We start from the raw sequence: 23,214 nt of genomic DNA on the forward strand, positions 1-23,214 counted from the left end.
ATTTGGGCCATGAGAGCTTGGCTAACTCTCAAAATCGTCCCACTTGGAATGGTGAGGGCTGCACTTTTTGGACTTTGGGACGCTGCCATGTAGAAAAATCCACAAGACCTAGACACATCTGAAAACTAGACATCTAGGTGATTCCAGGGTGGTGTGCTTCGCAGGCACCCGCACCATTTTCTTACCCACAATGCCCTGCAAACCTCCAACTTTGCTGGAAATCACACATTTTTCTCAAATTTTTTTGTGATGCAACCTTCCGGAATCTGCAGGAATCCACAAACTTCCTACCACCCAGCATTGTCTCATCTATACTGATAAAAATTCTGCTGCACTTGTCAGCCTAAAAATGTTTTTTTCTCAAACTGCCCTTTTGGACCCGCTTTGGTTCCCCCTCAACTTTGACATGTTTTTGGCTCTTCCCTGTCACAAGCACTTGGCCCACCTACACAAGTGAGGAACCATTTTTATCGGGAGACTTGGGGGAGCGCTGGGTGGAAGGACATTTGTGGCTCCTCTCAGATTCCAGAACTTTCTGTCGCCACAATGTGAGGAAAAAGTGCTTTTTTGGCCAAATTGTGAGGTTTGCAAAGGATTCTGGGTAACAGAACCTGGTGAGAGCTCCATAAGTCACCCCATCTTGGATTCCCCTAGGTGTCTCGTTTAAAAAAATGCACAGGTTTGGTAGGTTTTCCTAGGTGCCGGCTGAGCTAGAGGCCAAAATCCACAGCTAGGCACTTTGCAAAAAATATGTCTGTTTTCTTTGGGAAAATGTGATGTGTCACGTTGTGTTTTGGGGCATATCCTGTCGCGGGCGCTAGGCCTACCCACACAAGTGAGGTACCATTTGTATCGGGAGACTTGGAGGAACGCTGGGTGGAAGGAAATTTATGACTCCTCTCAGATTCCAGAAATTTCTGTCACCGAAATGTGAGGAAAAAATGTTTTTTTGCCCAAATTTTGAGGTTTGCAAAGGATTCTGGGTAACAGAACCTGGTCAGAGCCCCACAAGTCACCCCATCCTGGATTCCCCTAGGTGTCTAGTTTTCAAACATGCGCAGGTTTGGTAGGTTTTCCTGCGTGCCGGCTGAGCTAGAGGCCAAAATCCACAGCTAGGCACTTTGCAAAAAACAGGTCTGTTTTCTTTGGGAAAATGTGACGTGTCCACGTTGTGTTTTGGGGCATATCCTGCCGCGGGCGCTAGGCCTACCCACACAAGTGAGGTACCATTTTTATAGGGAGACTTGGGGGAACGCTGGGTGGAAGGAAATTTATGGCTCCTCTCAGATTCCAGAACTTTCTGTCACCGAAATGTGAGGAAAAGTGTTTTTTTGGCAACATTTTGAGGTTTTCAAAAGATTCTGGGTAACAGAACCTGGTCAGAGCCCCACAAGTTATCACATCTTGGATTCCCCTAGGTGTCTAGTTTAAAAAAATGTGCTGGTTTGCTAGGTTTCCCCAGGTGCCGGCTGAGCTAGAGGCCAAAATCCACAGCTAGGCACTTTGTAAAAAACAGCTCAGTTTTCTTTCTGAAAATGTGATGTGTCCATTTTGTGCTTCCTGTCGCGGGCGCTAGTCCTATCCACACAAGTGAGGTACCCTTTTTATTGGGAGACTTGGGGGAACACAGAATAGCAAAACAAGTGTTATTGCCCCTTGGCTTTCTGTACATTTTTTCCTTCCAAATGTAAGACAGTGTGTAAAAAAGGCATCTATTTGAGAAATGCCCTGTAATTCACATGCTAGTATGGGGACCCCAGAATTCAGAGATGTGCAAATAACCACTGCTTCTCAACACCTTATCTTGTGGCCATTTTGGAAATACAAAGGTTTTCTTGATACCTATTTTTCACTTTTTACATTTCAGCAAATGATTTGCTGTAGACCCGGTATAGAATGAAAACCCATTGCAAGGTGCAGCACATTTATTGGTTCTGGGTACCTAGGGTTTGTGATGAACCTACAAGCCCTATATATCCCCGCAACCAGAAGAGTCCAGCTGACGTAACGGTATATTGCTTTCAAAAATTTGACATCGCAGGAAAAAGTTACAGAGTAAAACGTGGAGAAAAATGGCAGTTTTTTTTCACCTCAATTTCAATATGTTTTTATTTCAGCTGTTATTTTCTGTAGGAAATCCTTGTAGGATCTACACAAATTACCCCTTGCTGAACTCAGAATTTTGTCTACTTTTCAGAAATGTTTACTTTCTGGGATGCAGCATTGGTTTCACACCCATTTCGGTCACTAACTGGAAGGAGGCTGAAAGCACAAAAAATAGTAAAAATGGGGTATGTCCCAGTAAAATGCCAAAATTGTGTTGAAAAATTGGGTTTTGTGATTCAAGTCTGCCTGTTCCTGAAAGCTGGGAAGATGGTGATTTTAGCACTGCAAACCCTTTGTTGATGCTATTTTCAGGGGGAAAACCACAAGCCTTCTTCTGCAGCCCTTTTTTCCATTTTTTTTTTTTAAACAAAATTTTCACTGTATTTTGGCTAATTTCTTGGTCTCCCCCAGGGGAACCCACAAATTCTGGGTACCTCTAGAATTCCTAGGATATTGGAAAAAAGGACGCAAATTTGGGGAGGGTAGCTTATGTGGAGAAAAAGTTATGAGGGCCTAAGCACAAACTTCCCCAAATAGCCAAAAAAAGGCTCAGCACAGGAGGGGAAAAGGCCTGGCAGCGAAGGGGTTAAAGCATCTGATTAGGCATTTATAAGTGCTGGCAAGACATTGTGTATGTTTACTTCAACAAGAAAGACGTCTGAGCTAATAGCAATGTGCTATGAATGGAAATGTACGAATAAGCTCCACACCTTTAAAAAATGAAACAGAATTAATCTAAAAATGTGCATCTTTACAAATTGTACTTTCCTTTCCATGTTACAATGGAAATTAAAGTACATTAGTAAGATTACTATGCATGGTCATTTTTATCATGAAGTAATTAGCATAAATCAAGTCGTATAATTCATTTTAACAGTCTTTTTAAGCAAGAATAATGATAGAAATCTTGGTAACTGGCTTGAAAAATTCCCAGAGAGAAATGTCTCTTTTTTAGCTCTGGCTGCAGACCCAAGCTCACATTCCAACTTCTTATGCATGTGAAAAGACTCAGCGATTATAATAAGGAGGCGAGATGGCAGGGATTCATGGACAATTAGAAAGCGGCTTAAATAAGGCTTTGCCAGTAAATTTACATTTCATTGAAATGCTGCTTATTGTGGGACATTGGCATTCTGAAATATTGTTCATATTTAACTAGGTTTACATATGGTTGTAAATATCTATTTTTTAAATTCAAAGAGCCTCTTGTGACTCAAATGTGGCATGTTGTCTGGCAGCGAATTGAGTGGCTTTGAAAGTAGCTGAAATTGTCATTTACAATGGTTATTGCTCTTTGGTGTGATTCTTAACTGGCTTTTCACACTCAGACAAAGCATTTGAGTCAGGGAAGTACCTTGCCCAGAAGGTTTGTCACAATGCCCCAGCTTTTGGTTTTTGGGGATTTAAAGTGGTCTTCGTTTCCCTCTAGTTTTGCTCTTCTTTCTTTCTAAAGTATTTTCATACTAATTGACATATGAGCAATTGTGTCTATAATTGGTAGCTGCTTTAGTAACACACTTAAAGGCATTTCACAGAATTCAATCAGCCTGTAATAATGTTTTATGCATTTGACAGGAATCGAATAGACTACAATTTTCTTTTACAAAGGAATACTGTCTGATATAGATCTTGTAATTGTAGTTTGCGGGCATGTTCTTTGTCTTTGCCGTACAACCTCTAGAAGGAAACTAAATTTACCATCTGTAGACGAAATCGAAAAAATTAATTTCTATCTCCTCAGGCCATTGCTGAGCTGCCCAGTTCCTTGAATTTGTATGCTGCATTATAAGCATCATAATTGTAAAATCATTCTTATTGTGGAAAACCAGAGGGTTAATGCTAATGCTAATGAATTGCTATATACAAAATTAAAAGTAATGTAACACAAAGTATTATGAGTTCCCCTTTTATTTGATAGTCCCTCACCAATAACATTAATTTTCGTGTTACTAGAGTTTGCATCTGAATTTGAAGGTGAATGAGAGATTTCATTATGTGTGGGAAGAGTTAGGTGTTGCATCTGAGAGAACAGAGTTTCAATAATAATGATGCAGGAACGTGACCTTGTGAATGGGCATGCAAATGTTGCAGACATTTGTTTGAATAGTGTGTGAGTCACACATTTTCCTCATATTTCGAATTTGAGTGGGTGGGGTTTGTCTTATATGCAAAAGGCAGTTTAGGGTGTAATTGAGGGACCTAAGTATACAACAAAGCATCATTGTAAAATAAAACATATGTATCAATTGTCCTAGCAAAGTATTGAATGGTGTGTGCATTCGTCTAACCAAAATTGCCAATGACAACCAGCTCCTTACATTTGATCAGGGATGTTTGATAGCAGGACTCAGCACAGACAAGAATACGTGTAACGTTCTTGATGCCATCTACCTAATATTGCTGAATATGTGTGCAGCATTATACGTTTAAAACACCAAAGGTTACATATGACCCCTGAGAAGTCAGCCATAAAACAACATTTGGTCAAACCCCAGAGAAGAATCACCTGAATTTCAGGATAGTCAGAAGCAGGCACACCAGTCATGGGTGGATCTCGTTGAGGCATCTAGCAAGGCTATGAAATATTTGGTGAAGGGCTGTAAAGTAATATTACGATGGTCAGTACAATATGGAAGTTCTCTAAAGCCCCCCAAAAGAATATCCAAGGAAGCACGTTCCATTCACTTGAGAGCACAAGACGGGAGGCTTTAGTTGGAAGAAGCCCATGGGAGTATATCAGATCTGGGGATTGTCAGTGTTGTGCTGGGGGGAGGGAAAGGCTGACCCAGTTCACATTGCAGATTGGGCAGGGATCACGTTGGTGTCCCTGGGAGTCAAAGAGGTGTTTGCAGAGCAAGCTATCCTAGATGTAGTCTGCTTTGTAGTGACTACTGACAAATAAACTGGTTATTGTTAAAGTGATGTCTCTGGTTTTGTAAAGTTGGATATGAGTCCAGATATGCCTGTTGTATGTCTGCTAGGTAATTACCTGGAACATAACAAACACACATACAATATTTATCTGTAGAAACTATTGCACATTCAAAAACAAACAACCATTTACTAATACCTACACACATTGTCTCTGCTCTGAATATCAGCATGACGCACAGTTTAAGACCATCTCTACTTCACACTCTCAATCCAACAAATCTACCATCCGCTCAATCAGAAAACACACAACACTCACTCTCGGTCTATAATCCATTGTTGAACTCAGAGTCCTAAAGTATGATCCTCATGCTTCACCACTACCCCAAACCCTTCTACTTCCAATATATGCAAAAGAAATCAACTCGACAACACTCATCATAAACTCATATCCTCTTGAATATCGCAGAACAAACCTACATTTTGAACACAACTGCACATTCCATCTGCTCAATTTTAAGTAGAATCACAACCACACACCCTCATGGAAACACGCTTTTCTGAACCTTTTGGAGGAAGATAATAGCACACCACCCAAAATCGCAAAGGAAAATACTTGTGCTCATGCAACACAAAGTCACACCACTTTCAAAAAACATTCTTTAAACTGCTTATTGTTAAATGTTCATTCTGACACAGAACATGACTTAGACCCTTATTACGAGTGTGGTGGTGTTGAGACCGCCACACTTGCAGTGGTGGTCGGACCACTGCCAAAGTGGCGGTCTGACCACATTATTACGACTGTGGCGGAGCCGCCACGGTCGGACCGCCGGCACCACCAGGTCTGGGGATTATGAGTTTCCACTGCCATGCAAAGGCTGGCGGAAACAGGGTGCTTGGGGTACCATGGGGGCCCCGGCACTGCCCATACACTTGGTATGGGCAGTGCAGGGGCCCCCATGGACAGCCTGTTGCACTTTTCACTGCCTGAATTACAGGCAGTGGAAATGCAAAAGGTGCAGTCACACCTGACGCACTACAACATTGCGCCTGCTCGATTATGAACCAACATCAGTGTTGTGTCCTGTTTCCTGCTGGGCCAGTGGGTGGAAACGCTGCTTCCATATTCTGGCCCAGCGAGAAACTCGTAATAGGGCCAGCATGTGGAAAACTGGAGTGGCTGTTGTCCAACCCAAAGAGTTTGGCGGGCAGCATCTGCCACCGCCAAACTCCTAATAAGACCCTTAGATTTCATAAGTGAATCATGGCTGGGGGAAGATGTGGCATTGGTATTACTTGAAGAAATTTCACCAGGTTACCAAACTGTGACACAAAATTGGATAGGCAAAAGAGGAGGTGGGGCTTTGCCATCATATTTAACAAAACAATACATCTCGCCAAAGCTGAGGATGTTTCTCTTTGAAGAACTTTCTTATCAAAAGCAACCGTATCCCAACATTTTCATGTAACTTTCTATTCTACGGATGACTACCTCGCAGTGCAACCTTCCCAGACACATTTTTAGACACAATCCCTAAACGTATGCATCAAATCAAATCAAAAACATTTATAAAGCGCGCTACTCACCTGTGAGGGTCTCAAGGCGCTAGGGGGAAGGGGTTACTGCTGCTCGAAGAGCCAGGTCTTGAGTTGCCTCCGGAATGCGAGGTGGTCCTGGGTGCTCCTGAGGTTGGTGGGGAGGGAATTCCATGTCTTGGCCGCCAGGTAGGAGAAGGATTTCCCACCTGCCGTGGTGCGGCGGATGAGAGGGACGGCGGCGAGTGCGGGATTGGCGGATCGAAGTTGACGGGTGGGCGTGTAGAAACTGAGGCGACGGTTGAGGTATTCGGGTCCCTTGTTGTGGAGGGCTTTGTGTGCGTGGGTGAGGAGCCGGAAGGTGATCCTTTTGTTGACGGGAAGCCAGTGCAGGTGTCTCAGGTGGGCGGAGATGTGGCTGTTGCGGGGTATGTCGAGGATGATGCGGGCGGAGGCGTTTTGAATTCGCTGCAGATGTTTCTGGAGTTTAGCGGTGGTTCCTGCGTATAGGGTGTTGCTGTAGTCCAGGTGGCTCGTGACGAGGGCGTGGGTCACGGTCTTTCTGGTGTTGGCGGGGATCCAACGGAAGATCTTTCGGAGCATGCGGAGGGTGACCATGGTGACCTGAAATATGAAGAACTCATTCTTAGTACCACACACATCAGAGGACTCACCTTAGGTGCCATTTTCAGCAACTCGGACTTAGTGACATGCCAGATATTTTCTCCAGTCACATGATCAACTCACTACCTTGTTGCTTTCCATACCACAACTCACCCCAGGTAACCTCATCTTACGTACAACTACATATCAACCTTGGAAGACTCTGTATATGAAAACCTGTTCACTATCAGTACAGATCTGGTCCAAGAACCTTTTGATCTCCTAATTACGCTGAAATAATATGCACATAGGAAAAAGAAAATATCCCCCTTGGATGAATGCTTAATTAAAAAAAGGTAAACAAAAGAAACACCTCAATGCAACTGGCTTTGAAGAAAACAACCATCAATACAAAATATACCTGCACAGATAAAACAGAATATACAAATCAACAAATAAAGAAGCAAAAGAAAAGCTATGCTATTCCAGGAGAATCCCCAATGCAAAATGTACCACTAATGGTACTTAAAATAACAATACAGTATAGGCTAGAGGTAAAACCTAACTAATTTTCTGGAAGACCTTCAATTTTCCCCTTTCCTTAAATTATTATATTAATGTTCATTTGACATTGGATCTTACACCAACAAATAACTTTCTTTGAAAAGGTTTTCCCTTGAACATCTGATTTCTCATGCTTCTGTAATTTTTTTTCATATTTTATGTCATTTACCTCATAGATTTTCACTTGCTCCAATAATAAATTGCTTTTGATACATTCATTCCTTTGTATAACTCTGTTGAAATCTTCTTCTGCTCCACAGTGCTGTCATAACTGGGACAGTTCAAGGGTGACTTACCCTCTGGGTTTCAATGGTGTAGCAGTTCAAGTACAGCTCCACATCAATAACATGGCCTGTTTCCCTCACAGCCTAGCAGGAAGATTCCCTGCACAAAGTTACTCCAAATAAGCTCATGCAATTTATAGAATAGAAATAAGATTGAAGCATAATGAAAGTCAATCTTAAAAGGAAGATAGAGGAGTGGGTCAAATGCAATCCTGGAACTAGACAAAAGTTCAAGGTAAAAAACAGGAGATTTTGACTCAACAATAATGAGTGTTGTGAAAATATGGGTACCCAGGAATCATCCGATTGTGAGTGATTAGACTGACCCACTCCTGATGAACCTGCACCTTTTGGACTGCAGAGACTGCCCCAGTAGCATGCTACTGAGACAAAAAAACTACACATTTCACAATTTAATTTTTCTTGAGTACTGATATTTTTATCTCGCCACAGTGGGCCTCCATGAAGAAGATAAGCTACCTTTAAAGCAAGGAAAGCTCTCATCACACCTAGCACTAACAGGAAGTAGACAACAATTCCACAGACTCACCTGCTCATGATGAAATACCCCACAAGACCTAAATGAGAATACCACACAATTCCTTTTTCCTTGAAAAAGCCCCAGGTCTGCGTGCCAAAGAAGGGGCAAGAAGTGTTGACTGGTTCTTTTGCTGTCATAAATTTCATCATGTAATAAATTGTCACTAAAGAAATTCTTAATATGTCCATACTGAAATATTTTGTTGAAACTGGAAAATACACTTCTTGAATTTCATTTGCTCTTCATCCTCTATAAACTATCAATGATGTGCACTAAAATATATCTCTGCTATAATCACCTACTATCATCATCCTGTCATAACTGAGGTGCCTCTACCATAATGCACACAACCATTCAGCTCTGCCATCACTCACAGTTTTTTTTTCCTATCCTATAGTCACAATACACATTTTCACTCCATAGAAAACAAGCACAAAACAACATTCCTCAGATTCCACTTTCTGCTATGACTTTCAGAAAAGTGCTGAGGTATTACTAATATGTTCAGTCTGGAGCAGTCCTAGGCTTATTAAAACATGTAAATCTTTTCTGTGGGCTGAATCGTGTTGTATGAACATTCGATCAGTCAAGCTATGTCTTCTTGCTTTTGAGGCACAAATAATCCCATATTATGTTATTTGGTAAAATGCATAGGCAGAGCCACCCAGCAGAGGCGAACCCAGGAAGTTCACAGTAAGCATGACAGGAGCATATTTATGAGCCCCTTGTACTGCCATTGCCTCACTTTTTGTGGTGCTATGGCAGCGCAATCCTTGAAATCATATCTATGAAGCCAGGCAAAGTTATGGCCTCATGGATAAGGAGAAAGGCATTGCAGTGCAAATCCCTGTAATGCCTTATTCCACAGGAATTCCATGGGCATTGCAGTTGGTGTTCCCACTCAACACCCATGGATTTTGGTGCATTCCCAGATTTACAACAGCTTGTAATCTTGGGGATGTGCCAAACCTTTATGCCTCCCCAGGGGATCTACAATGAGGAGAAATATCTTTGCCTCCTTGTTATTTACTCTATTTATGTTTGCTGCATTGTACTATTTGAACAGTTGGAGCCATATTTATCAAAGGATTGTGTTACCTTTGCATCACTCATAGTGGAGCAAAGGCAACACAGTCCTCAAGTTAGAGTTACAAAGCTACACAAGGTCACCTTCCATAGCCCTGCATTGCTTTGTAAATCTACATTAACGCAAAGCTGCACAAGGTGCTGCTTTGCATTATTCTGGAGTGGGAAGGCGTTGCATGAGTGGAGTGTGAATGTTCCCACGCATTCACCCATGCTTTTTGGTCCATTCCCAGATTTACCAAGACTGAAAAACTTGGGAGTGTAAAGTGGAACACTTTTGTGACAGAGGTCCAACGAAGAGATATATATCTATTTTTCTTCGTTGTTTACTCTCGCTGAGTGTGTTTTATTCTGCAGAACACTTAGAAAGAAGTAAAGCCTCCCAGGTTTGTGTTTGTGCAAGAAGGTGTCCCTTCCTGCACAAAAATAGTCCTGCATGCTACGCAGGTACCCTTGCACCATGTCATGGTAAAAAGGTGCCTGCGTTGGTGCTAGGCTCCCAAAACTATGCTAGCACAGGTGGAGAGGACATGAACGCGCTGTGTGCTATAAATATGTCACATTCCTGCTCTTTCCCTTTGACACAGGTCTGCACAGCAGGGTGACTTGCTCTGCTGCCCTGTTTCCATAGCCTACAAATATGGGCCTTAATGTATATGCAAATCTGATTTTATAGCACTGATGTTTGTACCCATAATGTTTTATAGTGACTTTTTACTGCAACCATTTCATGACAAATGTAATGAGCTTAAATTATTTACAATTAAGAATTTGAATTTATTTAATTTTCATTTTAAAATCATTCTCAGTTTGTAATGTTTTTAGTATTTTTAAAGATTACTTTTTGAAACCAATTTACTTTAGTTGCAATTATCTTAATTAAATAGCATGGAGAATTTGGTACTCTCCAGGAACTCTGTGTAGATTCAGTGACGACGAGTACTCCTCAATCGTCTTGAACAATTACAAGACATCAATTAAATTGTGCTAGGCTGGATTTTCTGCTTCCTTCATTATCGTATCTATCAGGTTACACTGAATAAGTTCATTCCCTAATCAAGTGAGTTGGTTCTGCATTACCTTAAACACTATTTGGCATCTACAAGACTTATGTCACCATGAGCCTAGATTCCTGTTTAATAGAAGAGCATATGTTCACAGAAACATTCTTCTCCATTTCATACTTGAAGAAATATCCAGGAGCTTAATGAGGGCCTAGATGTAGGAAAAAGTGTATACGTTTAAAACAACTGGAATCAGCCTCCTGGGGATGGTCCATGGATCTCATCAGTCTTTTCTCTGTCCCAACTCCTTCGGCTATCCCCACAGTGACTAAATCATATAATATGAGGGTTCTGTTTGATAGCGATCTTTCCTTCACATCTTGATTAAATGTTTTATCCAAATCTGCTCTGCTTCATTTATGTCTGCTAAGAACTGTCACTCCATGCACTAAGATCCTCCTTTTCAAGAATCTGACACATCGGCCCGATGTGACATACTTCTTGCACTGCCCTATGATCCCCTAACAATGCCATGGGTGCACTCTATTTACAATACAGAGCTCCATGGCGCAAGTTTTCACAGATGTGTCAGACATTATAAAGCATCTGTTGGCGCTAAACTCACACATTACTGGACTAGCATAAACAAAAATTACGGTACTCCAGCAATGCGAGGAGGCACTCATAGAAAAAATCCCTGCATCAAGGAGCAGGTGGCAAAATTCTGACGCGGTGAAGTTACAGGTTGACACAATGGAATCTAGTAAATTTCACTGCATCAGTTCTGCGTGGCTTTTCCTGTGGGAACACCTACCCTGCACTTATTATAACTAGCACAGGTAGAATGTGATGGAAGGGATTACAAACTGACACACTGCACCCAATGCATCAGTTTGTAATTCTCACTGCTAGTGCCACAGCTGTGTAAAAAAAATTACGCAACGGTGGCACAAAGGCCTTGTAAATGAGGCCCTAACTGACATAATCCATGCTCTTGTGGTGATCTCCCGCCTTAATTATTGAAATAGCATGTATATTGTTTTCCCAGAAAATCAGTCTCCAAAGATAAGAAGTCCATAATCAGGGCGTTCACTTTCTTCTTAGCTTTGACAAATTTGACTATATCACATCTGCTTAGAGCTCCCTACAGTATTATCAGTAAAAGAAAAAAGTGATCTGTAAATCTCTCTGTCTAATGCATGTATTTTAGGCAGCAGGGAAAAGTACTATCTTGCCAATTCATTTGTCTACTACCTTTATCCTAGAAACCATAATATTTGTGTCCATTCGGTCACTCCACCACATGATCGTAGGAGGAAGGTCCCTCTGTGTACAATAATTATGTCTACGCAAATACCTTTCACTGAATATTTATCGCTGTAGTGTGAGGAGCAGGATGGATATTGTGGAAGGTTCTTGCTGTAGCGCGAACATCCTGTCTGGTGTTGCGTTAGGTAGTTACTGCAGCTTCAGGTTTGTGGTGGTCATGGGCTGCTGTTGACAGACAGGAAGTACAGATCTCACATTGCCAGTCATCACTGGTGGTCAAGGTAGCATGAATAGTTGTGTTCACCGGAGCTTCTCATTGTTAGTCAACATGGGATGCAAAACCTCCACATGAACAAGCCCATTTGCAGTCTCGAAGGGCCCAACACTTTTTCGTGATTTCTCTTTTGTGTTCAGAGGACTGCGCTGTGAAACCAAACTGGAACCTTGGACCTAGAGAGACACCCATTGGGGATTAGAGACTCACTTGTGAATCCCTTTTTAAGCGTGCTGAGGCACCTCGTTTGAAATGTAAGTGTGATAGGAAACAGCTCTGCCCCTCCCATTAGATCAGGATGGTACATTCTGCCACCACCCATTTGCCCCTATGTGACACTGCCTGGGGAGAATACGCAACGACCAACTGCCAACTACACCTAGTTATGTGACCTAGAGTATAAGTTGCAAGTTACCAAATTGCTCCTACAAGAAAATGCCAACCTTCTAAAAGTGGCCTTTTTAGAATCATGACTTGAAATCCACCATTAAAGAAGTTTTTCAATTACAATTAGTTTGAGTTTAAGCATTGTCATTTGTATCTGCTCCCTATCAAATGTTATCAATTATTAAATCTAGTGAGGTAATTCAACGTTATTCAACGGCAGAGCTAGGCCTTACAGAGAGTTTTTCTCTTCCAGGTCATATAGGATGCACTGTACCCTGCCATATGGGCTGTTTAGGGCCTATCCAACTTATATTGCTAGGCCAAACTGGTAGTTTATAATTGCATTGAGACTGTGATGGCGGCCTGTTCCATGGTTTAAAGTGCAACTTAAGTGGATGGGGCAGTAAGTGCTGCAGGCCAAGTAGTAGCATTTAAGTTATAGGCCCTGGGTTCAAGTTGTACCACTTTACTAGGGGCTTAAAGGTAAATTAAATGTGCCAATTAGGTGTAAAACAAGGTTATGATGTTTAAAGGAGAGAGCAAAGGCACATTTGGTACTGGTTAGCAGTGGTCAATTGTACAGACCCCTAAAGCCAACACAACTTGTTCAGGAAACAAGAAGGACGAAGGCAAAATGTTTGGGGATGACCCTCCAGTGAAGGAACAAGTCCAAAAAACTTCAAAATTTTGCATACCTACAACTAGGTTGCCTATATTTCTTTCCCATAAAAGAGACCATTTATTGAATTGGATGATATTCCATGATTCAAGAACATGCACAGATGTAAATCATATGATGTGTAATTTTTATTTATTTTTGTGGATGCCTGGTTTTGCATAGCCACCTGCATTTTTGACTCATCCTTTTGTTTTTTTTAACTCCGAAAACTGGAGCAATAGTGATCATTCCACAATGTATTTGTTCTGACCAGTATAACATCTAAATATTAACTAAGTCCCAACTGTTGTATTTACTTTTCCAGTAAGGCCAAAGGATATGGTGCAGCAGACACACCAATGCCATGAAAAGTTAAATGCCACATGTGGACAGATTGTGCCATCCAATAGACTGACTGAGAAAACATGCGAATGCCTTGATTGCATCAGTTTTTAAACCTGTAGACAGACCTTTTAAAATATCCTTTTGGACAGGATACGACCCTACTTTTAAATATCAAATCATCCCTAATTTGGTCTTGTAGACACAAAGCAGGGTGCCCAGTATATAAAGGTGGAGCATGCACAAATTTAAGGTTGACATAAGTATACAGTGATTATCCCCCAAAACTTATTCTCAATGTACAAGCAAAAGTGCAAATAAAACGATGCTTAAGTAATGTTTTTTTTTGATTGAGCTACAGGGTCTATTCAACCAGAGATTTTACTATGAAGTAAAAATCCATTCCAGTAGTGAAGTTGGAAATTTTGTATTTTATATAGGAAATTTTACTTTTGAAAAGATATATTTTTCCTGTCTGAAACTAATAATTAGTATTAGCCTGCCTTCAGGGTTGTAAAACTTACTATGAATTTCTTTACCACACCTGTTTTTGCAACACAGATTTTACAGTGCATACTACTACCAAACATGTACAGTCACTTACATGTGAAATACCTTCAACACACAATCCACTACCACACATACTTTTACCATGCTTACTGTTACAGAAAAGTCCAGTCACACTGCCACCTACTGTTAAAAAAGTATACATTATTTATAAATACTTTATTGTTAACAAAATATATATGTGTGTATATATATGTGTATGTATATATATATATATATATATATATATATATATATATATATACTTAAAGGAATATACTTTATGTCGATAACAGGTTTGCTACTATTTTAAAATTTTATATTTTTTAGGGGAGACCCCTTCATGCCCCCTTTTCCTTATTACCCTTAAAATATGTAAACTACTTACCACATACTCACCAATACCAACATATATGCATTGTAAAGACTTGTGTGGTAAAGACTTGCATGGTAAAAGTAATTGAAATATAAAAAATTGCATTTTGTGGTAAAATCTTCATGGTAATGACTGTTCCCTGCCTTCAGTTGCCCTATCAGTCAGTGTTTTTGCTGTGACGAGGTATGAAAACCCCTCACACAGCAGGCACAGCCAATGGCTTGGATTTTTCAGTAGGAAGACCTGAATGAAAGGTATGTGACTAATCCTCTCGTAGGAACAGTAGTTGGGGAGAGAACAGGAACTTATTAACTTGTAAGGGACCAGAGGGATGTCCTTCCATTCATAGTTCACTGTAAAGGGAGGCCTGCAGAAACTAAGCTTTTTGTTCTGTAGGCCCTCTGTTATCATCTTAGCACCAGCCCAAGGTTGAGGGGGAGTTAGTACCAGCGTAAGTTTGGTGTGGTTGAAGAGGTGGAAACTGCTTATTTCACTAGACATACCTTTGGGTGAGCTACGAAGTCTCCTCCCAGGGCAGAAAGGGTCTGCCAAGCTGGGTTTCACTGGGAATGGCACATTGTAGAATAATTTAGTTAGGGAAACAGAATCAGTTGCAAAAGAGGGAGAAGTTACCCCAGGGAACTTCATGCCCATTGATTAGGAAGTGTCCCCCCCACCCACTGGCTAAAAAATTGTACCATTGTACAAAAGCTGCACTTCACCAACAGATCTTGGAAATATTTTGTGACCTGCACATGAACAAAAAAGGAAGAAGTCTGCTGTCTATGAGCTGTGTTGAGTTCTGAAGGACTGGATATGCTCCCCCTTGAATCGAGTACTATAAGGTGGACTCCAAGGGTCAATTTCTGGGTGACGACAGGTACATAAAAAGAAGCAATTATCCTTTTCCTGGTATGACCAGTTGACCAGTAGCAAGTGGATCTGAACTGAACCCTAAATGAAAAGTGCTGGTGGCCTCTGTTGAAGTGGGCCCTGAAGTTATGTCCCTAAGATCGTGGTAGCCTTAAAAGTGACCCAGAGGAACAGCTCTAAAAAAGAAGTAAAAAACTGAAACTTAGAAAATGTTTGAACTCTAGAAATCTGGGACTACCAAGACTATAAAATCAAGGGTAGCAGCCAAAGGTGGGGCCTCAATGCAATAGAAAACCATATTGGTCTTGCTCAGAGCTTTTTGTCAACCAGAAGAAAAGTACAGCAGATCATCACAGATAAGGGATCGATCTTTAGTGAGACCTCTCTGGTATCAGTTTCCAGGCTTGTCATACCAAAGGATTTTGAACTTCAGAAAGAGATCAAGTCATAATGAATAGGCGCAAGAAGTATTCGGTCAATGACAGCTCATAAAATGTGAATTTTACCACAAAGATAAGGATGTGTTATTTTAATAGTAACAAGTTGGTTTCATGTAAGAAATGAATCAATCACTTTAATCTATGGCCACTAACTTCAACATTTCAGGCAGTTTTAAAATGCTATTTCTTATAGAGTATTGAGTATTGTGTCAAAAAACAGTGGAGACAGCAGGCGTGAATGGAGGAAGTACCGTGTGGAACAAAAGTTAGGGCCTTATTTGCAAAAATTATGCAACGCAGCATTGCATGAAACTTTTTCATGCTGTGAAAGAGAGATCCTTATGCCATGCTTGTAATATACTTTGAAAATGACACTACATGGCATTAGGTTTGGCACAGCTTAAAAAAATTACGCTAGCCTGTATACTGCATCGTAAACAAAAATGACGCTAGTGCTGCAAAAGTGATGCAAGCCTGATTTGCAGCATGTAAACTGACGCAACCCGCCCTAGCATCACTTTTGCACCTAAAAGCATCAGAAAAACACTGCTGCTTCATAACAAATAAAAACAGGAGATACTGCAGAAGCAGAAAGGGAGACTCCTGGAGACCAGAAACCCCAGGACAAGCCCAACAACTACTGTACCAGCCAGACTCCCAGGAGAAGGGGAAGACAAAGAGGAAGTGCAGCTTCAGTGAGGAGGAGAACTTGATCAGTGAGGTGGCACATCAAAAACTGCTATTCATCACCTCAAAATAGCTGGTAGGCAATCCATGAGGCATTGGTGGCTGGAGTCTCAGGACAAGACAATGCAGCATATGATGAACTACAACAACCACAAGGTAAGTTGCAGTGGGGGACAATGTAGTCACTATGCAATGTCAAAAGGGAGTGGCAGCCATGTCCCAGTACCAAAATGCACTGTCTGCAGCCTATAGTGTAGCATGCTGGCACACCTAAGGTCAAACAGCAAAAAAATATAATGTGCACTGACCTCACACAATTAGCAGATCCCAGGACAAACCATTACCTCACTTTCTTCATTGTGTGGAGTAGAGCATCATTCCATGTTTAACTCACTTTGTACCTCATTTACAAGGCCCTAGGAGCACACTGTGCCACCAATGTCAATTTTTGTATTGCTTTCCATGGCCTTGGAAATATAGACACCTTTCCCACATAACACTGCTTGAAAGGGGCAGTCCATGGATATTGCTTAGGGTGTTTCCACACAACACCCCTGGAACCCAAAGGAGTCTGACATATTCCCAGATTTACAAGTCTGGAAATGCAGCGGCACTTTCTCTGCGACTGTTAGCACTCCCCTACTGCCACCATGTGTGCGCCGTATTTAAAATAAGGCACACCTTGGCACAGGGCAGGGCGAAATAGCATTGTTTTTGATGACTATAATGATGTACTCTGCAGTATTGGTGCTACTCCTGCAGAGTACATAGGGGCCCATTCTAAAAAATGGAAGCACCCTTTTAATGCCTACTCTTGAGCAGGCATCAAAAGTGCTGTAAATTTCCTTGGTCCATTTTTGCGGCTCCCGGACGAAGGAATACCCCCTTTGCAGACATTATGCCGGGTTACAGAGTGGTGCAATGCATGCACTGCGCCACTCTTTAAATACGGCACTGGGATTTTGTCTTTGTTGGGCTACATTAACGTCAAACATAATGACGTTAATGTGGCGCAAGGTGACACTAGGGCATTCTAAATATGCCCCTAAGAGACTCACAGGATGTCAGGGAGAGTCCAATCTAGATCCAGGTGCCACTGATAAGGGCTGCAGTTGCAGGAAGGGACTCTTGGAGTCCACTTCTTTGACCTGGGTAGAAGAGAGAAAGGACGCCCAGCATTCCAGGCATCCCTCAGTTCTATAATAGCTATAATAGTCCTCTTCTGATCTTCCACAGGTCCAGGATTATTCTGAAGTGGGTGCCTAGATGTACCACATTTATGCCTGGCATGAGCTAGTGGGATGTAATGACCACACAGGACACCCAAATCAATGGGATAAAGTTTCCCTGGGCTAGCCATACCCACTTTAAGATTCTTCAAGGTGACTACATTCTATGCGCACATGAAACTTGTGGTCTGAGGGCATGGGTTTCGTGGTGGGGAGTCGACTACGATGGTCAGAGGGCCCTCACACATCTACCAATAAAATCCAGTTTTAAGAAGTACCTGTTCCCCCAACAAACTCAGTATCAGCCATCTGCTAAAATCAAAGCTGAGCTTTCAGGAAACATACAGTTTTTACACACACTATTTTGGCATTTGTCTTTTCTCCTTTGAAGTGCACCCAAATGTTATATTTAAAATCCCAGGATACCTGTCTAGCAGGATGGGGCATTCAAGGATATTTTGATACTGTAATGTTGAAGAGGATGCTCAGAGCCCAGTGGTCACTCTAAACCAGTTCTGGGGTAGTTCTGCCTCCCTCTGGTAGTATCTGACTAATTAAAATGAAAAAAGTGGAGGCAGGCCCAGGTCTGAGCTAAACCTGCTTGTGACATGGGAGGCTCCATTGAAGTTCCGTAATGGTCTGGTCACAGCCCAGAGGCTGAACAATCAAGGGGAACACAGCACATCCCCAGTTCCACAGCCCATTCTCCCTGTCATGAGCAGTTTACACCCCACCACACAGAAGCCATCAGGCTGCCAAGTGCCAAGTTGAATATTTGTAGAAATACCTCCAAAGGCTAGAGGCAGGCAAAAGTAAGCTTTCTAAAGTACCTTAGCTGTAATATTTACTCAGCATTTGACTGTACCAAAAAAATGAATTTTCTTTAAGAATTAAAAAGTCATTGAAATATTTCTCTAACTGTTATACCAACCCTACATTAGCATTAGAATATGTTTGAATATAATAAAGAGTTTCCCTATTTAAGGAGCTACCCTTGCTACATTGAAAAAACATTTCTATTTTTTCACTGTAAGGACATGTAGAAAGTGTTTATTTTGACAGGTCAAATTGGGAGTTTAAAACTCTACATCTAGGCTACAATGGTAGGAGTGGAAACTGCTTTGCTCTGTCATTGTAGTGGTTAGCAGAATGAGCGCTTCAGCCCTCTTGTGACATTCAACTTACAGACCATGAGTACACCGTGGGTATCGTATGCGAGGGACTGAAAGGTAAGTTAAATTTGCTGAACAGGTGTATACCACTTTTACCATGTTGAAAGGAGGAATACAAACACTTTACTACTAAATACTAGAGGCTCCATAGCTAGTAAAAATAAGATTCAGCAGAAAAGCAATAATACTTTTCGGGTGACCCACAGAAAGGGGACTTTTCCAACAGTCACTAAGTTTCAGTTATTACACTTGACATTGATTCCCATTCCAGAATTACCATCTCCACACTCCACATTGTTTCTGGTATTTTAGTCTTGGATAGCCTCTTGGAAGGATCAACCTCTGAGCAGGTAAGGTCTGATTGCAGGTCAATAGAGCCACCATCCTGATCCATGAAGTCCTTGAAAATCAAGAAGTCCGACTCCAACATAGTGAATTGAAGAATACCTGGTTTATTTGTGGTAGCTTCCTCTGGAAAATGTGTGCAGTATATATGCAACAATACCAAACCAACAATAATCTCAAACATTAGGACACTAAGGGGGTCATTCTGACCCTGGCGGTAATTACCGCCATGGCGGAGGTTGGCGGTAGCACCGCCAACAGGCTGGCGGTGCTCCGCCGGGCATTCTGACCGCGGCGGTACAGCCGCGGCCAGAAGCGGAAAGCCGGCGGTGTACCGCCGACTTTCCGCTGCCCATGGGAATCCGCCATGGCGGCGCAGCTTGCTGCGCCGCCATGGGGATTCTGACAGCCCATACCGCCATCCTGTTCCTGCCGGTTCACCCGCCATGAACAGGATGGCGGTATGGGGTGTCGTGGGGCCCCTGGGGGCCCCTGCAGTGCCCATGCCAATGGCATGGGCACTGCAGGAGCCCCATAACAGGGCCCCACAAAGAATTTCAGTGTCTGCTTTGCAGACACTGAAATTCGCGACGGGTGCAACTGCACCCGTCGCACCTTCCCACTCCGCCGGCTCCATTCTGAGCCGGCTTCCTCGTGGGAAGGGTGTTTCCCGCTGGGCTGGCGGGCGGACTTTCGGCGGTCGCCCGCCAGCCCAGTGGGAAAGCCAGAATGACCGCCGCGGTCTTTTGACCGCGGAGCGGTCTTTCGGCGGGAACCGCTCGGCGGGCGGCGACCGCCGTCCGCCGCGGTCAGAATCACCCCCAAAGATTTCAAAACCAAAATAGATATAAACAGTAATTCAGTAATTTGAATGAGCAACAAAATGTAAAAATTAATAAAGTCAGATGAGACATTGAGTTATAACAAACATAACAATGTTCCTTTCAAAGCAATGGGACAGAAAAAAGGCCATGTTAGTGTGTTAGCCATGTTATATAGGTACATAAGCACCTTTTTCTGGTAGACATTACACAATTGGTGGTTCAGTCTGGTTAAACAGTTTTTCTTCAAAATTTGAAGCTTTCTGGGAGTTGGAAATATTCAGTGGTGCAAGAGAGTAAGCTGTAGCTAAGGAGGGCTTTCAGCAAGGATGGCCTTGCAGCAATCTTGATAAGAACAGTGAATTTCTGCAAGCTATCTTAATGTTGCTGTGATCCTATCTTTTTGTTGTAGGCTGCTGCCAATTTGTGGGTGATTCTAGAAAGGATTTTTCCAAGTCCCAGCTTTTTGAAGAACCTCTGTCACTATAGCTTGTTGTCAATAGTGCCCACGTTTAGGAAATGTTCCCAGACATCAGTCCATTGTTTCAAGTTGCTTTGAGTGCTTCTTAAAACTCTAGTTTAGGACCCCAAGAAAATTTTATGTTTCTGTGTTTCAGCAACATTTTCTTTGGACCTTCTGCACTCTCTATGTCAGGCCAGGGGGTGATTAATATTGACTTGTAACTGTTGCCCATCATTACCCTTCCACCAACCCACAACACTCTTTTTTCAAAAGAATAGGCACTCTAGCATAGACAGATATAGTCTACACTAGAGATATAGATTATAGGGGCATTCTTTGCAGCTTTCACTTTGCTATCTAGAAATACATATAAATAAGGGATTTTAAAGTTTTGTAGAATTAAAGCAGAGCTGAAGTCTGGAAAAAAAAACTCTTCAAGGTCTTTGTTTAGTAGCTAGTATTTGCCAAATTCAGTGACAGGAAACCTTTGTGAGAATGGGTGAGTTATCTTTCTGCTGGGAATGGTCAAACGTGGCAGTTTATAGAATTTGCAATCAACAATAAGCAATGTAATCTAGAATTTGAATGCATTCACCTCGAAGCTTTTTGGAAACTTAGCTCAGTTCTTTTTTCAGGAGTCCACATTCATTGAAAGCTATTCCAATGGTCTTTTCAAAACTGAAAACTAAAAAGCAGAATGACCCCACAATTTGTGTTTTCCCTAAACATTTTTCTGAGTTGAAAAAAGTCTCTCTCATGAAGGATGAAAGAAAACAACTACCTCTAATATTCATATCGATACTATTACCAAGGCTAGTAAGGTTCATAAATTTGAGGGAAGTCCTCCAAGGAACTTTTGTCACAAATTATTTCTTAAAGTTTGCCCTGGGCAGAATGGGTGGAGTCGTGCTACAGGGAACTCCGCGGAGTGGCAAACAAACTCTGCTGTGCTATGCAGAATTCCATGGGTGGGCAGAGTTCCTTTTTGTGCCTGTTCGCTTTTTACGTCAAACACAATGCTAAGTAAGTGCTCGTGTTCAAAATCATGCTGAAAAAGCACCACGCAATTTGCATGGACACGGCCATCTAGTTTTTCACTCTGTTTATGGTGCTTAGCTGTTTTTTTCATCCCTTAGTAATCATTTCAATCCTCCACCCTGCCAAGTAATTCACCTCTCATTTGTATTTGTTGTGTTTGTGTGTCTTTTAGTGTCTGTGTATTTTTACATTTTTTTCTTTTCTTTCGTGCTTTTTGTGACTAATTGTATTTCAGTTTATTTTTCTGCTTACTTCCTTAGCTATTTCTTCATTCCTTCCTTCTCCTCCTGTTTCTTTTCTTCACCCTATCACCCAGCACCATGGCAAAGCAGGACAGCTCAGGCAAACAGGGGAGCAGCAGCGCCAGGCAGCCCCCAGGCACCTCCCAGACTTGCAACAGCAGCTGGCTTCCTTGAGGGCAGTGCCACCGCCAAGGGTTGCATCCCCATCCCATCTTTTGTGAAGAGGAGGTGGCAGCACTGGTTTTCTACATAAAGCCCCACCTCCCTCCATGTTAGCAGTTGACAGGCCTATCAGCGGTTAACCCCTGCAGGAGCATCGGCTGCATTGGGCTAGGGTGTGCAGGTATGTTCAGGGCACCATCCAGGTCCAGCGCACCGCCCAGCAGCTGATGAACTGCTGGATGGATATCATCGACTACAAGCAGGACCTGCTTGACCTGCTATGCATGGAGATTCAGGGTGTGGTGAGTATTAACATTCTAAGAGTGTTTGTGTTCTACAGTGTTAACTTTTTTTCTGAATAGCATGCTGCTCATACTCAGAGGTAAGTTACGTTTAGTTTACAATACGAATATTATTTATTAAGTGATCCAGTTTGAGCTAGGAAGGTGCTTGGTGCTACATCATTGTACTCATAGGCACTCACTTTGGCTGATTATTTAAAAAGCCATTAAAATGCAAACTCCTCTGTCCTCCTGTCACTCTACTGAGTTAGTGATATCAGTGAGTTGGCATTCTCAGAGACTTTCTTTATTTATACTGTGTAGTCTCAAGCAATTTCAGAAGGATTGCTTAGTATGCATCTATTCATTACACAAAGGGGAGATTGAGTTTTTCCATCAAGGGGGTTTAGAAATGAGAATAGAATCAAAAGATCATTCATTGCAATGCATTAGTTCCAAATGTAGTTTTTGCTAAGGAAATTTGGAATACCAATTTTAGGAGTATAGCCAAATCAACAGTAGTCAATCATACTAGTACCATAGGCGATCTGATTCAAGTACAATGTTACTGTTTGCCTGTTATATAATAATGTTGTGGTTATTAACTATGCCACTAATTTATTTGTTATCTTCTATATATCTTACATCAGCACCCATGGGCAAGAAGAGGGGCACCACAGAGGCAGGTATGGCAGGAGCTGCGGTGGCACCAACCACCAGCCCCAATGCTGAGTGATCTGCTCATCCCAATAAGTCCTATTATTTAATATTATTTCTCTTCCTTTCACTTCTCCCCACTATTATATTACTTTTAATTTTGCTTTGTTTGCTTTTTTTCTACTGTCTCCTTTTTTTTCTACTCCCCTATCCAATTTTTGTGTTATCTCTTTTATCCCTGTTACCTTTTTTTCTGTCTTTAATTGACCATTTTTATTCCACTCCTTCATTGCACTTCAATGATTCTGAGTCACCATCATCATTGGGTATAGCTCTGACCCTCCATTATGCAAA

Source organism: Pleurodeles waltl, chromosome 3_1, assembly GCF_031143425.1.
Source record: "Pleurodeles waltl isolate 20211129_DDA chromosome 3_1, aPleWal1.hap1.20221129, whole genome shotgun sequence".
NCBI classification, from domain to species: Eukaryota; Metazoa; Chordata; class Amphibia; order Caudata; family Salamandridae; genus Pleurodeles; species Pleurodeles waltl.